Source organism: Vicugna pacos, chromosome 16 (assembly GCF_048564905.1).
Source record: "Vicugna pacos chromosome 16, VicPac4, whole genome shotgun sequence".
Taxonomy (NCBI): Eukaryota; Metazoa; Chordata; class Mammalia; order Artiodactyla; family Camelidae; genus Vicugna; species Vicugna pacos.
The window spans coordinates 59,701,783-59,717,782 of record NC_133002.1 but is presented as its reverse complement, the minus strand read 5'-3'; the positions used below and the strand labels follow the sequence as shown (position 1 = coordinate 59,717,782).

The following is a 16,000-nucleotide window of genomic DNA, read 5'->3' as shown; positions in this document are numbered from 1 at the left end:
AAGTCTCTTTGGGGGAGGTGCAGGGAGGGTGTGTGTGTGTGTGTGTGTGTGTGTGTGTGTGTATGTGTGTGTATGTCTGTGCATGCGTGCCAATCACACATACCCAAAGTCCAGGATACACTGACACAGAACCTGGTAGGTTAACTCTGCCCCCATATTTCCTCTCTCTGAAAGGCTTTTGAAGCACCAGCCCAGCTGCCCCTGGGGGTTAACCCCGTGTTAATGAGCCATGTCCCCAGCCTCAGTCCCCCTGTGAGCTGGGACCCTCTGCCCTGTTGCTCAGGCTCCCTCTGCCCTGCGCCCCCTTCCTCTGTATAAGAACGAGATCTCTTTGTGGTTGCTGTGTGGACTAGCGGTGGGGATGTTGGTCATGATAAGTGTTACAACATTGATTCGATGCTTTGTACTTTCTGTATCCTGCCAAGGCGACCCTCCAAGGGACAGCTTCTCTTCACTGTTTCCATTTTGGGGTTTGCGGCAGATTGGATTCTCGGTTCTACTTATTCCTTCCCTCCTGGGATAGAATCTCACCCTGGTGTCTTTGGTGGGGGCCTTGGCGTGCTCCCCACTAGAAGGGGCAGAATTTGCCGCCACCCTACCTGGTTGACGCTGGGTGTGGCCACACGAAGTGTTGTGGATGTGACGTGGGTGGAGGATTTGAATGTGGTTGCCTGACTAGGCCACTCCCCACGTGCATCCCCACGCCTGTAGCTGCTGGTCCCAAAAGGAGACACTTGATCCTGGAACTGCCCCTGCTGACCTGTGCCCATGAGTACGGAAAAAAAAAAGTCAATGCTTATTGTTGTAAATCACTGAGATTTGGGGAACTGTCTCTTACACAGCATTATCATAGTGATAGCTGATGAATTTTTAGGTCATTCATTCACTCAACAAACATCGACTCACTGCCATGGGTTAGGAATGCTGGAGGTGGAAAGACAGGGTCCCCAGGTAGTCCTTAGCCTCAAGGGGCCTACGGTGTAATAGAGCCGTGGCTTTCAAACTGTAGGGAGACAAGAGAAAGTCTGTCCATGGTAGCCTGGGGGTTCTTCAGAGTTCGGGGTGGAGCGGATGGGGATGGGCACCTGAGCAGGTAGGATGCCCCACCAGAGCCACCCTCCTTCGTTACAATCTGGGTTATTAGGAATTGCCACCTCTATCACATCCGCTTCTCTTTGCCAGTGAGTGTCTGCAGGAGCCCGGAGAAGAATTAAGATGGAAACTTCCAGGGCTGTTTACTGTTCAGGAGCTATGAGCAAACAGCAGACGCAGCCTGTCAACCTCCCTGACGCCGCTGATGTTGTTTTCGTTGTTAAACAGACCGGGTGGCGTCGCGTGGTGGGACGGAGATGCCGAACTCTGTAAGGATGGCATGATCACCCTCCTTCTCACGTGTGGCTTCTTGCACGCCCGATGCTCCCGGTAGGTCTCAATCCCCCGTCCCTCAGTGTCCTGCCCTGTGAAATGGGGTGATAAGACACCAATTACAGCTCTCAGGAAATGAGCCGGTCTTCGGGCCATTATTTATTTTTATCATCCTCACCAAACTTCTGTGTAGTCACCCTTTCTCTAAATTCTCTCCAACTTTCTGATCAGCATTTTTCAGATCGATGAAACTCACAAGAGTCTGTTAAACGCCGTCTTTCTCTGGGGCCCTTCTTGGCATCACTGAAGTGTGTTCCCCGGGAGACCCATCTGGGACTGTCCCTTCACTGTCTCCCTCGCTTCATGTTGTCTCTGCTGCCCCGGCAGTGGGGTCAGGACACCGTCCTGCGTCTGTCCTGATGGGCTGTGGGTCTGTGGCTGGGGTCGCGGCTGTGGAGGGTGCGGCTGTGATGGGCTGATGTGGGTGGGGATTCCTGCCTGGGTTGAGGGCTAGAGTCCTGCTTTTCACGGTGTGGAGAGATGGAGGGAAAGGGGGCCTGAGGAGCAGAGCTGTGGATGCCCTCTGTCCTTACTCCTAGCCCCCAGAACACCCCACCATAGAATCGTTCAGAGAACTGGGCTCTGGACTCCAAAGTGTCTTTGATTCTGGCTCTCAGGGCCTCCCCAGTTCTAACCCTAGTTCCGTGCTGTCTGCAGGCCTTTGCCCCAAGAAGGACGCTTTTATTTGCTGCTCTCCTCCGTTCCTTCCATCCATCCACCCACCCACCCAGCCATCTCTCATTTGATGAAAGGGACCACTTCCTGTCTCCTCCTGTTGGGAACACAGCCACGTTTTTTCCTAGCAGTGACAGAAGCCCAGCAGCTGGGCTGAGACCATGTTTGGGAGAGGGAGGTGGGTGGGAGCCTTTTGTATCAGGGCCCAGGCCTGCCTGAGGTGCAGGTGCTCAGCTCCACGCCAGGGTGCATGCCTGGATGCAGGCTGGTGATGGAGAGCCGGCTTCCTGGGTGCCAGGGGCCGACTGCTGTATTTCAGCACGTGCCTGCCCCCGGTACCCAGCCAGCACAGAAACGTTCAGCTATCCCCAGACAGAAGCACCCTTTAAAGCCATAAGGAGTCTGGAGGACCCTCCCCTGGCCTAATGGAGACACGGGGGCCATCAGGCAAGCGTGACGCTGCCCTAAGGCCTCTGTGAGCGGAGGCCACGTGCCCCACGCCGGCGGGTTTGCTCTTCACAGTTAGTGGCCCGGGAGGCTTCCTTTTCATCCTCAAATGTCACACGACATCTTTTCCTGTGACCAAGGGGCCAGAGCGTCTCCTTCCTCCAGCCCCATCTGAGTTGGGGGGGTTGGACACAAATGTTGAGGGACAGAAATGCTGGAAATAGCCCCCAGAAAGCTAGTATGGAGGCTGGCACACCGAAGTGGCATGGTGACAGCCCTTGCCCTGCACAGTTCATCTCACCTCTCAAAACCTGTGTGTCTCCGGCGATGAGCTGAGGTCACACCTGTGGGAAGGGGCGCGGGGGTGGGCGGGGCCCACTCAGGCTGAGCTGAGTCCAGAGCTGGGGACCTGCCCTTGCTGGCCGGGTCCTCTCTGCGCACAGCTATCTGCCACCTTTGCTCTGCCCGCTCTGTGCAGCAGGAGGGCACCATGCTGATTGCTGGCTGGTCTCCATGGCAACAGCTGACGAGTCTGCATCAGGAGATGGCAGGGCCGCCAGCCTGAGGCTGCCTGGGAGTGGGAGCTGGGCTGCCATGGCAGGGGCTGCGGGGGAGAGGGCCGGCGGGTGGGGGTCGGGGCACGAGACGGGTGACTCTCCCAGCAGCCGTTGGGAAGGTTCTCCCTGTCCCATCTCAGGTGGGTCACTGGTGCTGCGGTAAGGTTTTGCTCTCTGTGCTAGGGGAGTTTGTTCATTCCACATATGTTCCATGGACATCTACATGTGCTGGGCAGTCGTCACACAGCCGGCTACAGGACCCAGTCTTGCTCTTACGAGAGTGTAGGTCCGGGGGGTGGGCAGGTAATTAGGTAATTCCAGTCCACTATGATGGATGCTATGATAGCAGAAGTTTGGGGCACAATGTAAGCCCCCAGTGGAGGCACCCAACCCAGACTTGGGGGAAGGAAGGGTATCCTGGAGAGGGAAATGTCTCTCTGACTTCCTGAGGGATGATGGAGCCAGCGGGGAAGAATGGGGAAAGAGATCTGTGCGGAGGGAGGAGGGGGGGTGCTGGGAGGAGGGAGAGAGGGAGGGAGACAGAGACAGACTGGGATCTGCGAGGTTCTGAGTGTCTAGAGCCTGGAGCCAGGGGAGGGAGGACAGCACAGAGAGGGAAGCGGGGCTTGTCCTGGTCCAGATCAGGAGGGACGGGGGTACTGCTCCAGGCCAGGCTCTGGGCAGGGGATGCGTTTGGTCCTCACAAGAAGGTTGCCTTGAAGTGGGCGTCCTCACTTGACAGATGATCAAGATTCAAAGAGGTGCAGCTGGCAGAGGAGGAGGGGGCCCCCGGCTCTGATCCTGATGGCTGGTTCTGCGGCGGACACCCCCACACCAAAGCTGGGGGTCCTAGAGTAGGCTGCCTGTCTCGGGAGACTCACCCACGGAGAATTTCCCAGTGGTAACAGAAGCCCAGGGGCTGGGCTGAGTCTGCGTTGATAATACAGGGTGATAATGGAGAGTGAGGTCTCCAGACCCCTGAAGAGCCGGGGCGGGGAACAGACCCCCTCGCCACTCACTTCTGGACACATCCGGGCCGCCTCACAGCTGGCGCTGGGCCCCCTCGGTCAGTGCTGGGGCTGGTCCTGGAGGCCCTTGCCCTCCAGCCATACCTGATGTGGCTGGAAACACCATCCCCCTGGGGGCGTCTGGTCTGAGGAGCAGTCTAGTCTTGCCAACCCTTTTGAAGTGTCCTGCTTCTTACATCCTGATGACCTAAAGGCGGCACTAGTCTGAACCATTCTAAGACACTGGATGGAAATAACCCTTGAAGCTAGGCCCCCAAAGCCTCTGCATTTGGAGAAACGAAGGCCTGGAAGGTTCTTTGGCTGAACACAAGGAAACAGCTTACATCCCTCACCCGAAGAAACGGGCAGGATATCCGATTGTTCCTGGGTGAGGAGAGCAGGGAGTGGAGCTATGAAGGCAGTGAGCAGATACCACCCCGGACTCCCTCAGGGGTTGGGGTGGGGCTGGGGAGGGGTTGCGGGGGAGGGGCTGGCTGGTGAAAGCAGGGGAAGGGTGGAGTCAGGACGGGATGTGGGGACTGTATTCTGGACACGGAGGCATCAGTGACCTGTGTGATCTGTCGGGCAAGTCTGCATGCACCTCGGGGTGCTCCAGGTTCTGAGATCGGGGTGGGGGGGCCAGTGGTGAACACGGTGGGGCTGGAGGGGATGCCCGCCCCTACGTCCCGGGGCCTCCTGAGGCTTTCTGGGCAGGGCTCGCTTTCATAGTGGGTGTCTGCTCTGCTCTCCCTCTGTCCCTTTCTCCCCAGGACCCTCACACACGCAGGCTCACACACATTCGTTTGTGCATACGTACTTGCACATGCGACTTGTGCATATTTGCACACACCCCTGCACACTTGAACACAGCTGCATTTGTACTCAAACGTGCATGACACATGAGCATGCCTACACATTTGCACACACAGGTATTTGCAAACATACACACCCCTACCTAAGTGCACATACGTCCGTGCACACACTTACATGTCTCCTTTCCCTCCCTCCACCTGCCTCCCCTCCATTGGAAGGGGCCTGGTCTTGTCCCCTACCTGCCTGCCTGCCTGCCTGTCTGTCTGTCTCCCCAGTGCAAGGAGGCTTCCTGAGGACTGGCTGACATCTCTCTAGCAGATTGCCACTGAGCGGAAGTCTCTGAGGGGCAGAGGCTGAGAGGAAACCGCATTGTCACTCAGGGTGCTGCAGCTACTGTCCCCTGGGGGAGGGAGGGTGTTGCCTGAGGAGCAGGTGTGAGGTGGTTCAGGGGAGGGAGGGTGTGAAGCTTTTTCTTCCAGGCCCTGCTCAGTATCAGCTAGCCACGGTGCTCCTGAGGATGAAAAGCCTCTTGTTCCCGAAGGCTGGACCCGGCTGGCCAAGTGGAGCCCAGGAACTCTGGCGCCGAGCCTCTGTCTCCCCCTTCCTGGGTCCAGCCCCCGGGCCTTTGCACAGACTTTGGCCGGCAAATGTCCCTCCAATGAGTCTTGGCCTGCTTCCTCCAGGGCTTGTCCTCAGCCTGGGTGCCAGCACACCCTAGAGTTGTGTGGTGTGGGGTGATTCCTGTCCTACACCCACTTTGATTCTTCAGCCCAACTCCTCCTCTGTCCCAGCGGAGGAGGCCTGGGGTTCTGGGGACAGGACCCCGGGGGAGGTTGGACATGCCAGGGTCTGATTATGGAGAACACTCATTCTCCATCCTCATGTCCTTCCCCTAGGGGCGGGAGGTACTGTGCCTGGTGTGGAGGGGAGAGCTCATTCAGGGCCTGGCTGAATGATAATGCTGACCTCAGAACCCTGCTTTGTGCATCTGTCCCCGGGGACACCTACTGTGCACCTACTGTGTTTGGTTTTCTGTGTACCTACTGTGTGCCAGGCACCATTCCGGGGGGTTTATGTATGCTAGCTCTGGCAACGATTCAGAGAGAGAATGCTCTTGCTGCCCCCCAGTTTGTAGGCTAGAAACTGGGGATGCAGTCCTGATCACACAGCTAGTAAGTGAGAAGCTGATTCAGTTTGATTTGAACCTGTGTCCCTGGAATGACCTGGTCATTTTGGGGCCCTGAACCTGCCCTGCTGGGACTTTATGCCCTGAGTCGCAGCCCCCGTACCCCCATTTCCGACCATCCCCTGACATCAGGCTCTTGCCCTGAGTAAAGAAGGGAGACTGACCCTCCAGGGCCCCAACCCAGCTGCAGCCGATGCCAGCAGGGACCCAGCAGCAGACCTGGCCCTGGTCCTGACCCCACCTGTCACCCGCCGTGAGGCCAAACCCCTGCAGTGACCCAGCCCCTGCCCCTGCTCCCGGGAGGGGAGAAGGGAGGCCCGTCTCAGACACATCCTCACCGAGCCTCACTTTCTCTCCTTTTCATGCTAACTCTCTTACTATTAAAGAACATTTTAAAAAAGAAGACAGAAAAAGGAGAGAGAAAAGGGTAGAAAGGAGAGAGGAACACCTGGAAATCCTTTCCAGTTCCCGCTGTCCCCCAGGGTCTGATCTGAAGAGCAGGAAATTGGAGGACACACCGGGAGGGGCGAGATTTCATTTCAAACCCACCAGTGGGTGATTCCAGGGCTGGAAGCAGAGGCGATGGGAGGTGGGTCTGGCCGGCACTCTCCCTGCAGCCCAGCCTTGTGTCTGGCCCACACGGGCATGCGATAACTGTTGAATGAATGAAAGAAAAAAATCAGCGGATGGAGGCCAGACGCTTCTCAGGGGGACCTTTCCACACCTTCCCCGAGGGGTTCTGAGGCTGAGAAAGGCTCAGGATTCTGCGTTCCTAAGTGACCATCCACCGCAAGAGACCCTATCTCCTTCCCCTCCAGACCCTGATGTATTGGAGTCCATGGGTTTTTCTAAATCACTTTGGTGGGACTCAGGCCCCAGAGCCGCAGGCAGGGACCCCCGGCACTCATTCTGGAAGGAAACCCTGGCTCTGCCTCTCTCTGTCTCTGTCTCCCACCCTCATGAGCACATGCAAGCACATGCACACGACTTTCTCGATATCAGCATATTTGTCACTCTTACTCCGTATCTCCTCTGGCTCGGTGACATGAGGTGAACTGAAGGAGAGCCGTTGGGGGAGGATTATGAAGACACGGGTGCCATGGAAACCAGTTGGAGAGCCCCGAAATCTGCCGCCGGCAGGAGAGGCTGCTGGGCTGCCGTCGGCCGGCCGCTGGGGCCCTCTCTTTAATGGGATGTGTGACGTTTGTTCATGTTTCCCTTTAGCTGTCTCACGCCCTGTCTTCCACTCTCTCCCTGGTTACTCAGGCTCAGCTCAGGAAGGTGCCTGTAGGTCTGTAGGGTAAAGATACTAATGATTTTTTTTTTTGGTGGAAACTTTATGATGTTTTCAGCCTCATTTCCTGCTGCTCACGCCACCACCCCAGGAGGCAGCACTGATTTGAAGCTATAGAGGTTGCGGGCAGAGAATGGGACTGTGATAAACAGAGACCGTGCCGGCTCCTCCGGCAAGTGCTGTAGAATTGGCTATGGATGTCGGTGGCAGGAGGCGTCCTTGATTTACCTGCAAGTCAGAGATGCTCTCCCAGGGGCCAAATGCTGGGCAGGCTCTCAATAGACTACCTGAGCCACACTGGGGAGTTTCTTTAGGTTGGAGGTGAGATTCAAAGCATGGTGGGCAACCTTGATCTTCCCAAGCTTCTTTTATGTAGGTGTGTTCTGTAAACTGAAGTAGGTTGTGAGCCCCTGGATGGACCCCAACCTCCTCCTTTCTTTGAAGAGTCATCATCACCATCATTATCACAATCATCACCATCATCATCATCATCACCATCATGCATCACCATCACCACCACCACTATCATCACCACCATCATCATCACCATCATCACCACTATCGTCACCACCATCATCATCACCATCTTTATCACAATCATCACCATCATCACCACCATCACCACCACCATCATCATTACCATCTTCATCATCTCCTACATTGGTCTTTGTCCTAATAGCTTTTATATTTTTCATTTTATTTCTTTCCAGCAATGGCCTTGAAAATTTGGCAGGCCAAGTGTCATTAGCCCCACTTTCAAAGGTAGAAAGCTAAGACCCCGGGGTTTAAGTGGCAGGGCTAGGACTGGGACCTGGACCCCCTGCCCTCTCTGAAGCTCTTTCTGCAGGGCTGCTGGATCACACAGGTCGCCACCTCTGGCTAATCCAGGTGCAGAAGCTGTGGGCAGGCTCTCTTGGTGGCCTAAGGGCAGGAGAGGAAGGAGCATTTTAAGTAGGAAGGGCAATAAACAGACACCATCCTCCCCTCCTTCCATACTCAGGTTCCTCAGGGAAGAGCTTCTAAACAGTGTCTCTGCTCCCTGCACACACGCATGTGCACACACAACCATGCCTGTTCACACTTTATCCCTCTTGCCTCGGGATCCATCCCCACCAAGCCATTAAATGTGTTCAGGTGAAGTCTGGCTCTGAGGATATTTCAAAAACAGTCTCTTAATTCTAGAATTCCAGAGGCAGAATTAAGTATTCCCAAGTGCACCCCCATCATCCCATCCAGAGAGGAACTCATCGTCCTTCCCCCAACTTGTCTCTCCTCCCATGGTCCCCAACTTGGTGAGTGGCGTCGCCTCAGCCACCCAGACTTCTGACCCCAACCAGGGCCCCCACAGCGTGTCTGGATGATGGAACAGGCACTGCTTGGATAATCAGGAGAAAATAGCCAGAAACCAGTTTTTAAAAAATAAAGGAAAGGAGAGTCCATGTCTCGAGGATCTGTGTTTCTTTAGAGGGAAAGCAGATAGATGGCTTTCTAAAGCAGAGCTCTGGGAGCAGCCCCAGCCTAATTGGAAAACCGCATTCATCCAGGCTGGAGAGGCCTCAGGAATGGCAAACAGCTTCTCCTCGCTCAAAGGAATTTCCTGGAAACCTAAATGGCTGCTCTTCCTAACCACAGGCTGGTCTTTCTGGCAGAATTAGCGCGATCGTGTGGTCAGGGTGGCCAGGCTGGAGCCAGCCAGGATGCTTCTGCAGTCTGGGCTCCCTCCACACCAACAAGTGGGGCCCAGGAGCGGAGGGTCACTTGGGACCGGCTGTGTGGTCGCGAGACCCGCCGGCAGCTGCAGTCTGGCCTGAGCAAGGGATAGGGCTTCCGCCCCTCAGCAGCTCCTTGCCTTCCCAGGGGCCGAGGAGCAGAGGGAGGGGCAGGGGGAGAGAAAGAGCTGGTGATTGCTGAGAGCCGGCTCTGTGTGGGGCGGTTCCCCCAATGCATTCCATCTTTCTTAAGAGGAAACAGGCTCAAGGCGGTGAAGGTGTCCATGATGTCACAGAGGGAGTGCTAGGATCCCACCAGGTCTGTCTGGTTCCACGCCCAGCCCTCCGTGCTGCTTGTCTGGGGCTAGGGGGCCAGCCCTCCAATGGGGAGAGGCAAGGAGACCCAGGAGCCAGGCCTCTGGGGGTGGGCCCAGCTGCACGGGGCCCAGGATGGGGCTCAGCAAATCAGGGCAGGGATGCCGCCAACCAGTGTGGCCGAGCTGGGTCCCCCCACTACGTGGTGCCTCCCCTGCTCCCTAGACAACAGGCCAGGACAGAACAGCACTTAGCTACTGAGGCCAGGTGTGGGAGACGAAAGGTTGGTTGGGCCCCAGATCCACCCACAGTGATGCTGGCAGGGCAGGGAGGTGGGAGCTTCTCCCTCGGTGGGACTGGGAGGGTTTCAGAGGCTGGCAGTGTCTTTCCAGTACTCTGCCAGCGCTTCAGAGGCGGGCGGAGTTCCCTATCCTGGGTATTTCATAGAAATGCAGCCTCTGGAGAGTGCAGCCACAGGTCGGGGCTTCTCAGGGTCTCAGGGACAATCAGATGTGACTGGGGCTCTTGTGGGTTTTACCTATTGCTGTAGTGACAGGTGGCTGTGACTTCCTGTTTGAGCCAGGAGGGACTGGGGGCTGTAGAAACAGCAGTTTATTTTATTTTTATATTATTAAAATAAATCTTTTTTTCATTGGGAGGGTAATTAGGTGTATTTATTTATTTATTTTAATGGAGGTAGTGGGGACTGAACCCAGGACCTTGTGCATGCTAAGCATGTGCTCTACCACTTGAGCTGTACCCTCCCCCTAGAAACATCAATTTAGGGCAATATGGTCTGGTACTTATACCATGTGCCAGGACCTGGGCAAAACCCTTTCCTTATGTTAAATCTTTGGAGCCTCCCCACACACCTACTATGTAGGCACTCACATTGTACCCATTTTATGGATGGCGAAACTGAAGCGCAGGGGAGTTACATTACTTCTCCAGAGTAGCATAGCATGGTATTCCTAGCTGGGGCAGAACCAGAGAGGGTGGGGCAGCAGGAGAGAAACCGGCCTAGGTTGGTCTCTCTCTTCCACATGTGGGTAGATCTCCTGGGACGGCCAGGGAGCTTTAGGAGCAGTCCGGCAAGGAGCCCACCTGTCGTAGGGTTTAGTAATATTTGTGAGAGTAAGATATGTTTATTTTATGTTCTTTTCTTTTTTTTTAAAGAGGCCTTGTATAGTATAAACTTCAAGTCCCCCAAATCCTGGATCCTCCCTTTCCAAACTCAGCTCTTTTATTTCATTTTTTTAAATTTATTTTTTATTTGTGTTTATTTATTTACGTATTTGGTGGGCGACATAGTTCAGTTTATTTATTTACTTATTTAATGGCAGTACTGGGGATCGAACCCGGGACCTCATTCATTCATCAAGCATTTACTCAGCTGTTCCTGTGCAGGAGGGCATACAGAAAGAGCAAGACACTGTTTTCCTGGAGCCCTTAGGCTGATGGTACATGAAAGAAAAGGGCTTAGGCACCCTGGAGGCAGAGATGGCCCAGCAGGGTTCTGTAGGAGCAGAGGAGTTGGCTGAGGGAGGAAGACAGTGTTGATGGTGGAGGAATGTGTTTAAGACTCAAGACTAAGCCAGTGTTTTACAATAATTGTAAATGGAGGATAACTTTTAACAAAAGACTCAAGGCCAAAGGAGCTGCCAGCACGGAGGCTGGGAGAGGGCAGGGCAGGTGTGAGCTTCGGCAGAGCGGCAGAGCCGTGTGGCTGGCGGGGTGAGGGGTGTGAGCAGCTCTGTGTTATTATGTAAATGGGGGGTTTCTGAAGGGTGGTCTCTGAGGGCTTGGTGGCTGGCTGCCAGGGTGGAGGGGCACAGAGACTTTGAAGGGAACCCTGGTGTCTGGTGTGATTGGAGTGGAGGGACCATTCCAGAGGAAAGGGTTGATTAAGGGGGAGTCAACCAGCTGATCCTGAGAAAACATACTTCTCCACGTGAGCATCTTCTCAGGGGATGTCCTTGAAAACAGCCTGCAATGGAATGGGCACAGCCTTGGACAGGTCTGGCCACACGCTGGGAGATGAGACTCCTGCAAGGTGGTGGATGAGGGAGGAGCAAGATGAGGAGCTGCTCTCTTTGGCATTGTTTGATGCTCTTTGTTTCTGGCTCACAGAGCCTGGGCTTCAGCGGCAGGAAGAGAACCTGCACGCGTGACACTTCCCTGGGCACCTTTTTCCCCTTCCCCCGCCCCGCCATCAGCTCTCATCTCTTTCATCCACTTGCAAAATGATTAAGGCCTGGGGCAGTCTGCCACATCGGGTACAGACTCTCAGAGACCAAATCCTGTTTTGAAGTCTGTTTACTCTAACAAATTAATCTCTTTGATGCCTGAAGAAGAAAGATGCATATTAAACAAAGACCCAGCTTTGAATTTTGAGCGCTCTTGGAGTTATCAATCTCCCCAGGTATAAACTCTTGGCTCAGGACGGGTGTCCTCTGCGTAGGATCTTTCCACCAGGTCTGGGGACACATAACTCATCAGATTTAATTAGCTAATCACATGCTTACCGCCCAGACACTAGATCAGGTCCCTCGTGAAGTTCTGCCTGGTCGTTGGATGGAGAGGGAAATTCAGTGGGGATTTGTGACAGCGAGGAAGCTAGGACTGACGTGCACCCGACTGCAGGAACGAGATGTCGTGTGAATGGATGACTTTGCTCCCACTAGCACAGTTCCCGGGACGCCAGCAATGCCTGCAGTCATCCATGTCACAAATGCAGCCGGCAGAGAGGAAAATATTTGGATGGGGGCTCAGACTACATGGGTTCCTGGCCTCCTCTGCTCCCTGCCTCTGCTGTGACTTGAGTTAACTTCTGTATGCTGGCTTCTTCTCCTCTGTCACCTGGGACACTGCCATGGGCTGAATTGTGTCCCCCCAGATCCATATGTTGAAGCCCTAACCCTCCAGCACCTTGGAATATGGCTGTATTTCAAGAGAGGGCCTTTAAAGAGATGATTAAGTTACAACGACGTCTTTTGGGTTGGCCCTAGTCCAATCTGATTGGTTTCCTTACAAGAAGAGGAAATTTGGACTCACAAAGAGACAGCAGGGATTCACACGCACTGACCAAAGACCATGTGAGGACACAGGGAGAGGCGGCTGTCCGCAAGCCAAGGAGCGAGGCTCCGGGAGAGATCAAACTTGCCGGCATCTTGATCTTGAACTTCCAGCCTCCAGAGCAGTGAGAAAATAAATACCTGTTGCGTAAGCCTCCAGGCTGAGGTGCTTTGTTATGACCACCTGAGCTAATGCAGACCGCCCCCCGCCCCGCCCTGCCACTGTCACCTTCATGTCTACAGCCCGAGGTCACTGTAAGGACCCAGTGAAACGCTGTTGGCTGAAGCCCTGTGAAGATTACTAGGCAACATGTCATTCTCTTTCCTTTCTATTCATTCCATTAAGGAGAAAATCTCATTTGGCAAAGAGACGTCTTTACAGCCTTGCTAACTCCTGGAAATCTCCCTTTTCAGAAAATTGAGGTTAAATTCGCACAACGTAGAACCGTGAACTGTTTTGAGGCGTACACATCCGTGGCATTTATCACATTCACAAGGTTGTGTGACTGTCACCTCTGGTGAGTTCTAAGATCTTGCATCACCCCAAAAGGAAAGTCCACGCCAGTAAGCAATCATTTCCTGTTTCTCCTCCCCCAACTTATTCCCCCATCTGCATCCCCCACCCCACCCCCACCCCGCCCACCCTCCTGGGCCCTCATCCCTGGCAACCACTCGTTTGCTTTCTGTCTCTATGGAGTTATCTATTCTGGATATTTAAGTGTCATTATACTATTGTACGTGGCTTCTTTCACCTAGCGTGATGTTTTCAAGGTCCATCCAAGCTGCAGTCTGAGTCAGGACTTTATGTCCTTTTGTAGCTGAAAATATTCCATTGTTCAGACGGACTGCATCTTGTTTATCCCTTCATCCTCTGCTGGACAGCTGAGCCGTTTCCACCTTTCAGCTCTTGTGAACAACGTCGCTGTGAATATTTGTGCACAAGTATTTATTTGGATATCTCGTCTCAAAATTCTTTTGGGTATAGACCTAAGGGTGGAATTCCTGGGTCATAAAGTAATTCTGGGTTCACATTTTTGAAGAATGGAAATCTCCCTTTTTCAACAAACAAGAGCGGGCTTCAGGATCCAAACCTCCAGCAGGCGGGAGCGCTCAGCTGGACGATGATGACCTTGAGTTTTAATGGTGCTCATTCTTATAGGCTCAGAAAATCCAACACTGGGTTTTCATCTGTAGCAGCAACATAAATTTTTCTTTGAAAGTAAATGTTACTTTGATATATAAAATAGATAAACAACAAGGACCTGCTGTATAGCACAGGGAACTATATTTAATATTTGGTAATAACCTATGATGGAAAAGAATTTGAAAAAGAATACATATATATATAACTGAATCGCTTTGCTATTGCAGGACTCAAATAAGAGTAAGTCCCTGAATGAGCTTTCCGGCTAATGAGCCCTCTGTTTTCTCACTGGTCCAGAGAGAAGCGAGGGGGCGGACCAGGTGCCCAAGGTACTTTCCACGTGCCTGTCTCCCCAGCTCTGCGCCTCTTCGAAGTCAGAGCCTGCGGCCGCCCAGCATCTGAGCTTCTCCTGCAGAGCCGGGAACCACAGAAGGTCCAGGGAAGCGGTGAGTGGGAGGGATCCACGCTGTTATTTTTATCTTCTGATGGTTGTCTGAGGCTGGGCAGGCTCCCAGACTGTCGGGAGGCGGCCTGCTGAGCAGAGAGGAGCTTGGTTCCCAGGATGCCCAGAGGCCTCTGTGGAAGTGAAGGCAATGCCAGAACTCCCCCGGGGTCCCCGCTCGGCCGGGAGGAGCAGGCTCGCCCAGCACCCTGGGTGCCTGGCTGGGGACCCTGGGCTCTGGGTTGAGGGCTGCCTGACCTCCATGGTGAGGGCCGAGGTGGCTGCTGCTCAGCGAGGCTGTCGGTACCCCCAGCGCCCTGTCCCCCTTGCCCTCCCTTGTCCCCGGCTCGGTTTACTGCAGAGCTGCTTCTCTTCCTGCAGGTGGAGGAGAGAGATGAGCCCCAGACCACAGTGTGAAGACGGCAGGAAGTATGTGAGCCGCTCTCAGGAGGCCTCCGGAGGGAGGAGGGGGACTTTGATATTTTCTGAGGGTTCATTTTGCCCTCTGTGTCCTCAGGACATGAGGCCGTTCAGTTGTCAGCTAGTCTGGTGGAGTAGACCAAGCTGGAATTCGGAACCCTGAGAATCTCCGGCCACCACTGTCTTGCTGTGTGTCTTGGGGCAAGTTGCTGACCCTCTCTGGGCTTGACAGTAAATGGAGACAAAGGAACTAGAGGCCTGGCAAGTGTTTTCTTTCCTCTTCCCAGGGAGGGGCGGCCCATCCCAGGGGGACGTGGGCAGCCCCAGAAAGACTTACCCCTTTAACTTCAGTGTGTGTCCTGAGGAAGGCATGTCTGAATCTGGGGCACCGCAGGCAGAGGCCGAGCAAGGAGCACCCCAGCCCAGCGTGACTGCAGTGGCCCCTGAGGATCTGGAGGACGAAGATGAGGAGTGGACCAGGCCAGGGAGACCTAGAGCCCCATCTGCTCTGCTTCAGGGAAGGCTGAATCGCTGCTTAGTGGACGGAGCTGGAAGTTGGCATCGGCCCCATGTCAGCTACTGGTTGCAGTCTGCTGTAGACAGAATCACATCGTTCACTAAACAGCGAGCTGTAAATGCAAATGCCAATAATATCTTCATTGTTGATAATTCACTTCTTTTTTGTGTGTCCTCCTGTTCACCCTCCGCAGTATCCCAGAGAGGTGATGTTGACATTATCATCAGTCCATAGACTGAAAACAATGGAGCACAAAGAGGTTCAATAACTTGCCTCAAGTCACACAGCGAATAAGTGGCAGAGCAGTGTTTGAATCCAGCCCTATCAGAGCCAAAGGCCCAGCCCTTAACCTCTAGATGCCACTGTCTTTTAATAATAATAGTAAAAGGCCTGGAGGGACAGTCACTGGACAGTTCTCTCTCAGAGCCCTCTGGTGGAGGCTGAGCTCCTAAGTCCACCTGGCCTCAGAGGGCTGATCCCCAAAGAGGCCTCCCTGAGCTTCACCGTCAGAAAAAGGAGAAATCTGCCCCACATTCCCCTGGCCGTTCCTGCAGGATCTGGCCTGGGCCTGGCTGTCGGGCCGGCGAAGCCCACCTCCAGGGGTGGGGGTGGGGCCCTGGGGGACTTGAGTGGGTGGGGGGTGGGGGGCAGCGGCTCTCTGGGCCTTTCCTTGTTTTAGTGGGAGCTCCGGTCAGAGAGGCCGAGATTGGGCTGCTGTTTATCCTGGTGTTTTTCTTCTCTTCAGAGGAAGACGTGATGAAGAGGTCACAAGCACACACACACACACACACGCACACAGAACTTCGGGTCTTAGTAAGAGGACCAAAGGCGGAAGGAGCCTGGTTATGGTCTAAATGCTGTGAATATCACCCATGCCAGCCCTGCCACCGCCCTCCCCAGGCCTCCCCTGACGGTCCAGAACCACTTGCCCCTTCTCCCTCGCCACCTGGGGTGCCTCCACCAGTGTCTTTGAGC

The 16,000-nt window shown here is 54.3% G+C and overlaps 1 long non-coding RNA gene across 1 annotated transcript; it reads left to right on the top strand.

Annotated features, from left to right (window-relative positions):
- Positions 1-9,519: 9,519 nt before the first annotated feature.
- Positions 9,520-15,181, top strand: LOC140686356 (uncharacterized). The gene is made up of 6 exons (XR_012060108.1): positions 9,520-9,711; positions 12,917-13,020; positions 13,944-14,092; positions 14,470-14,517; positions 14,606-14,773; positions 14,907-15,181. It is a non-coding gene; the product is annotated as an uncharacterized lncRNA (long non-coding RNA).
- The last annotated feature ends 819 nt before the right edge of the window (positions 15,182-16,000 follow it).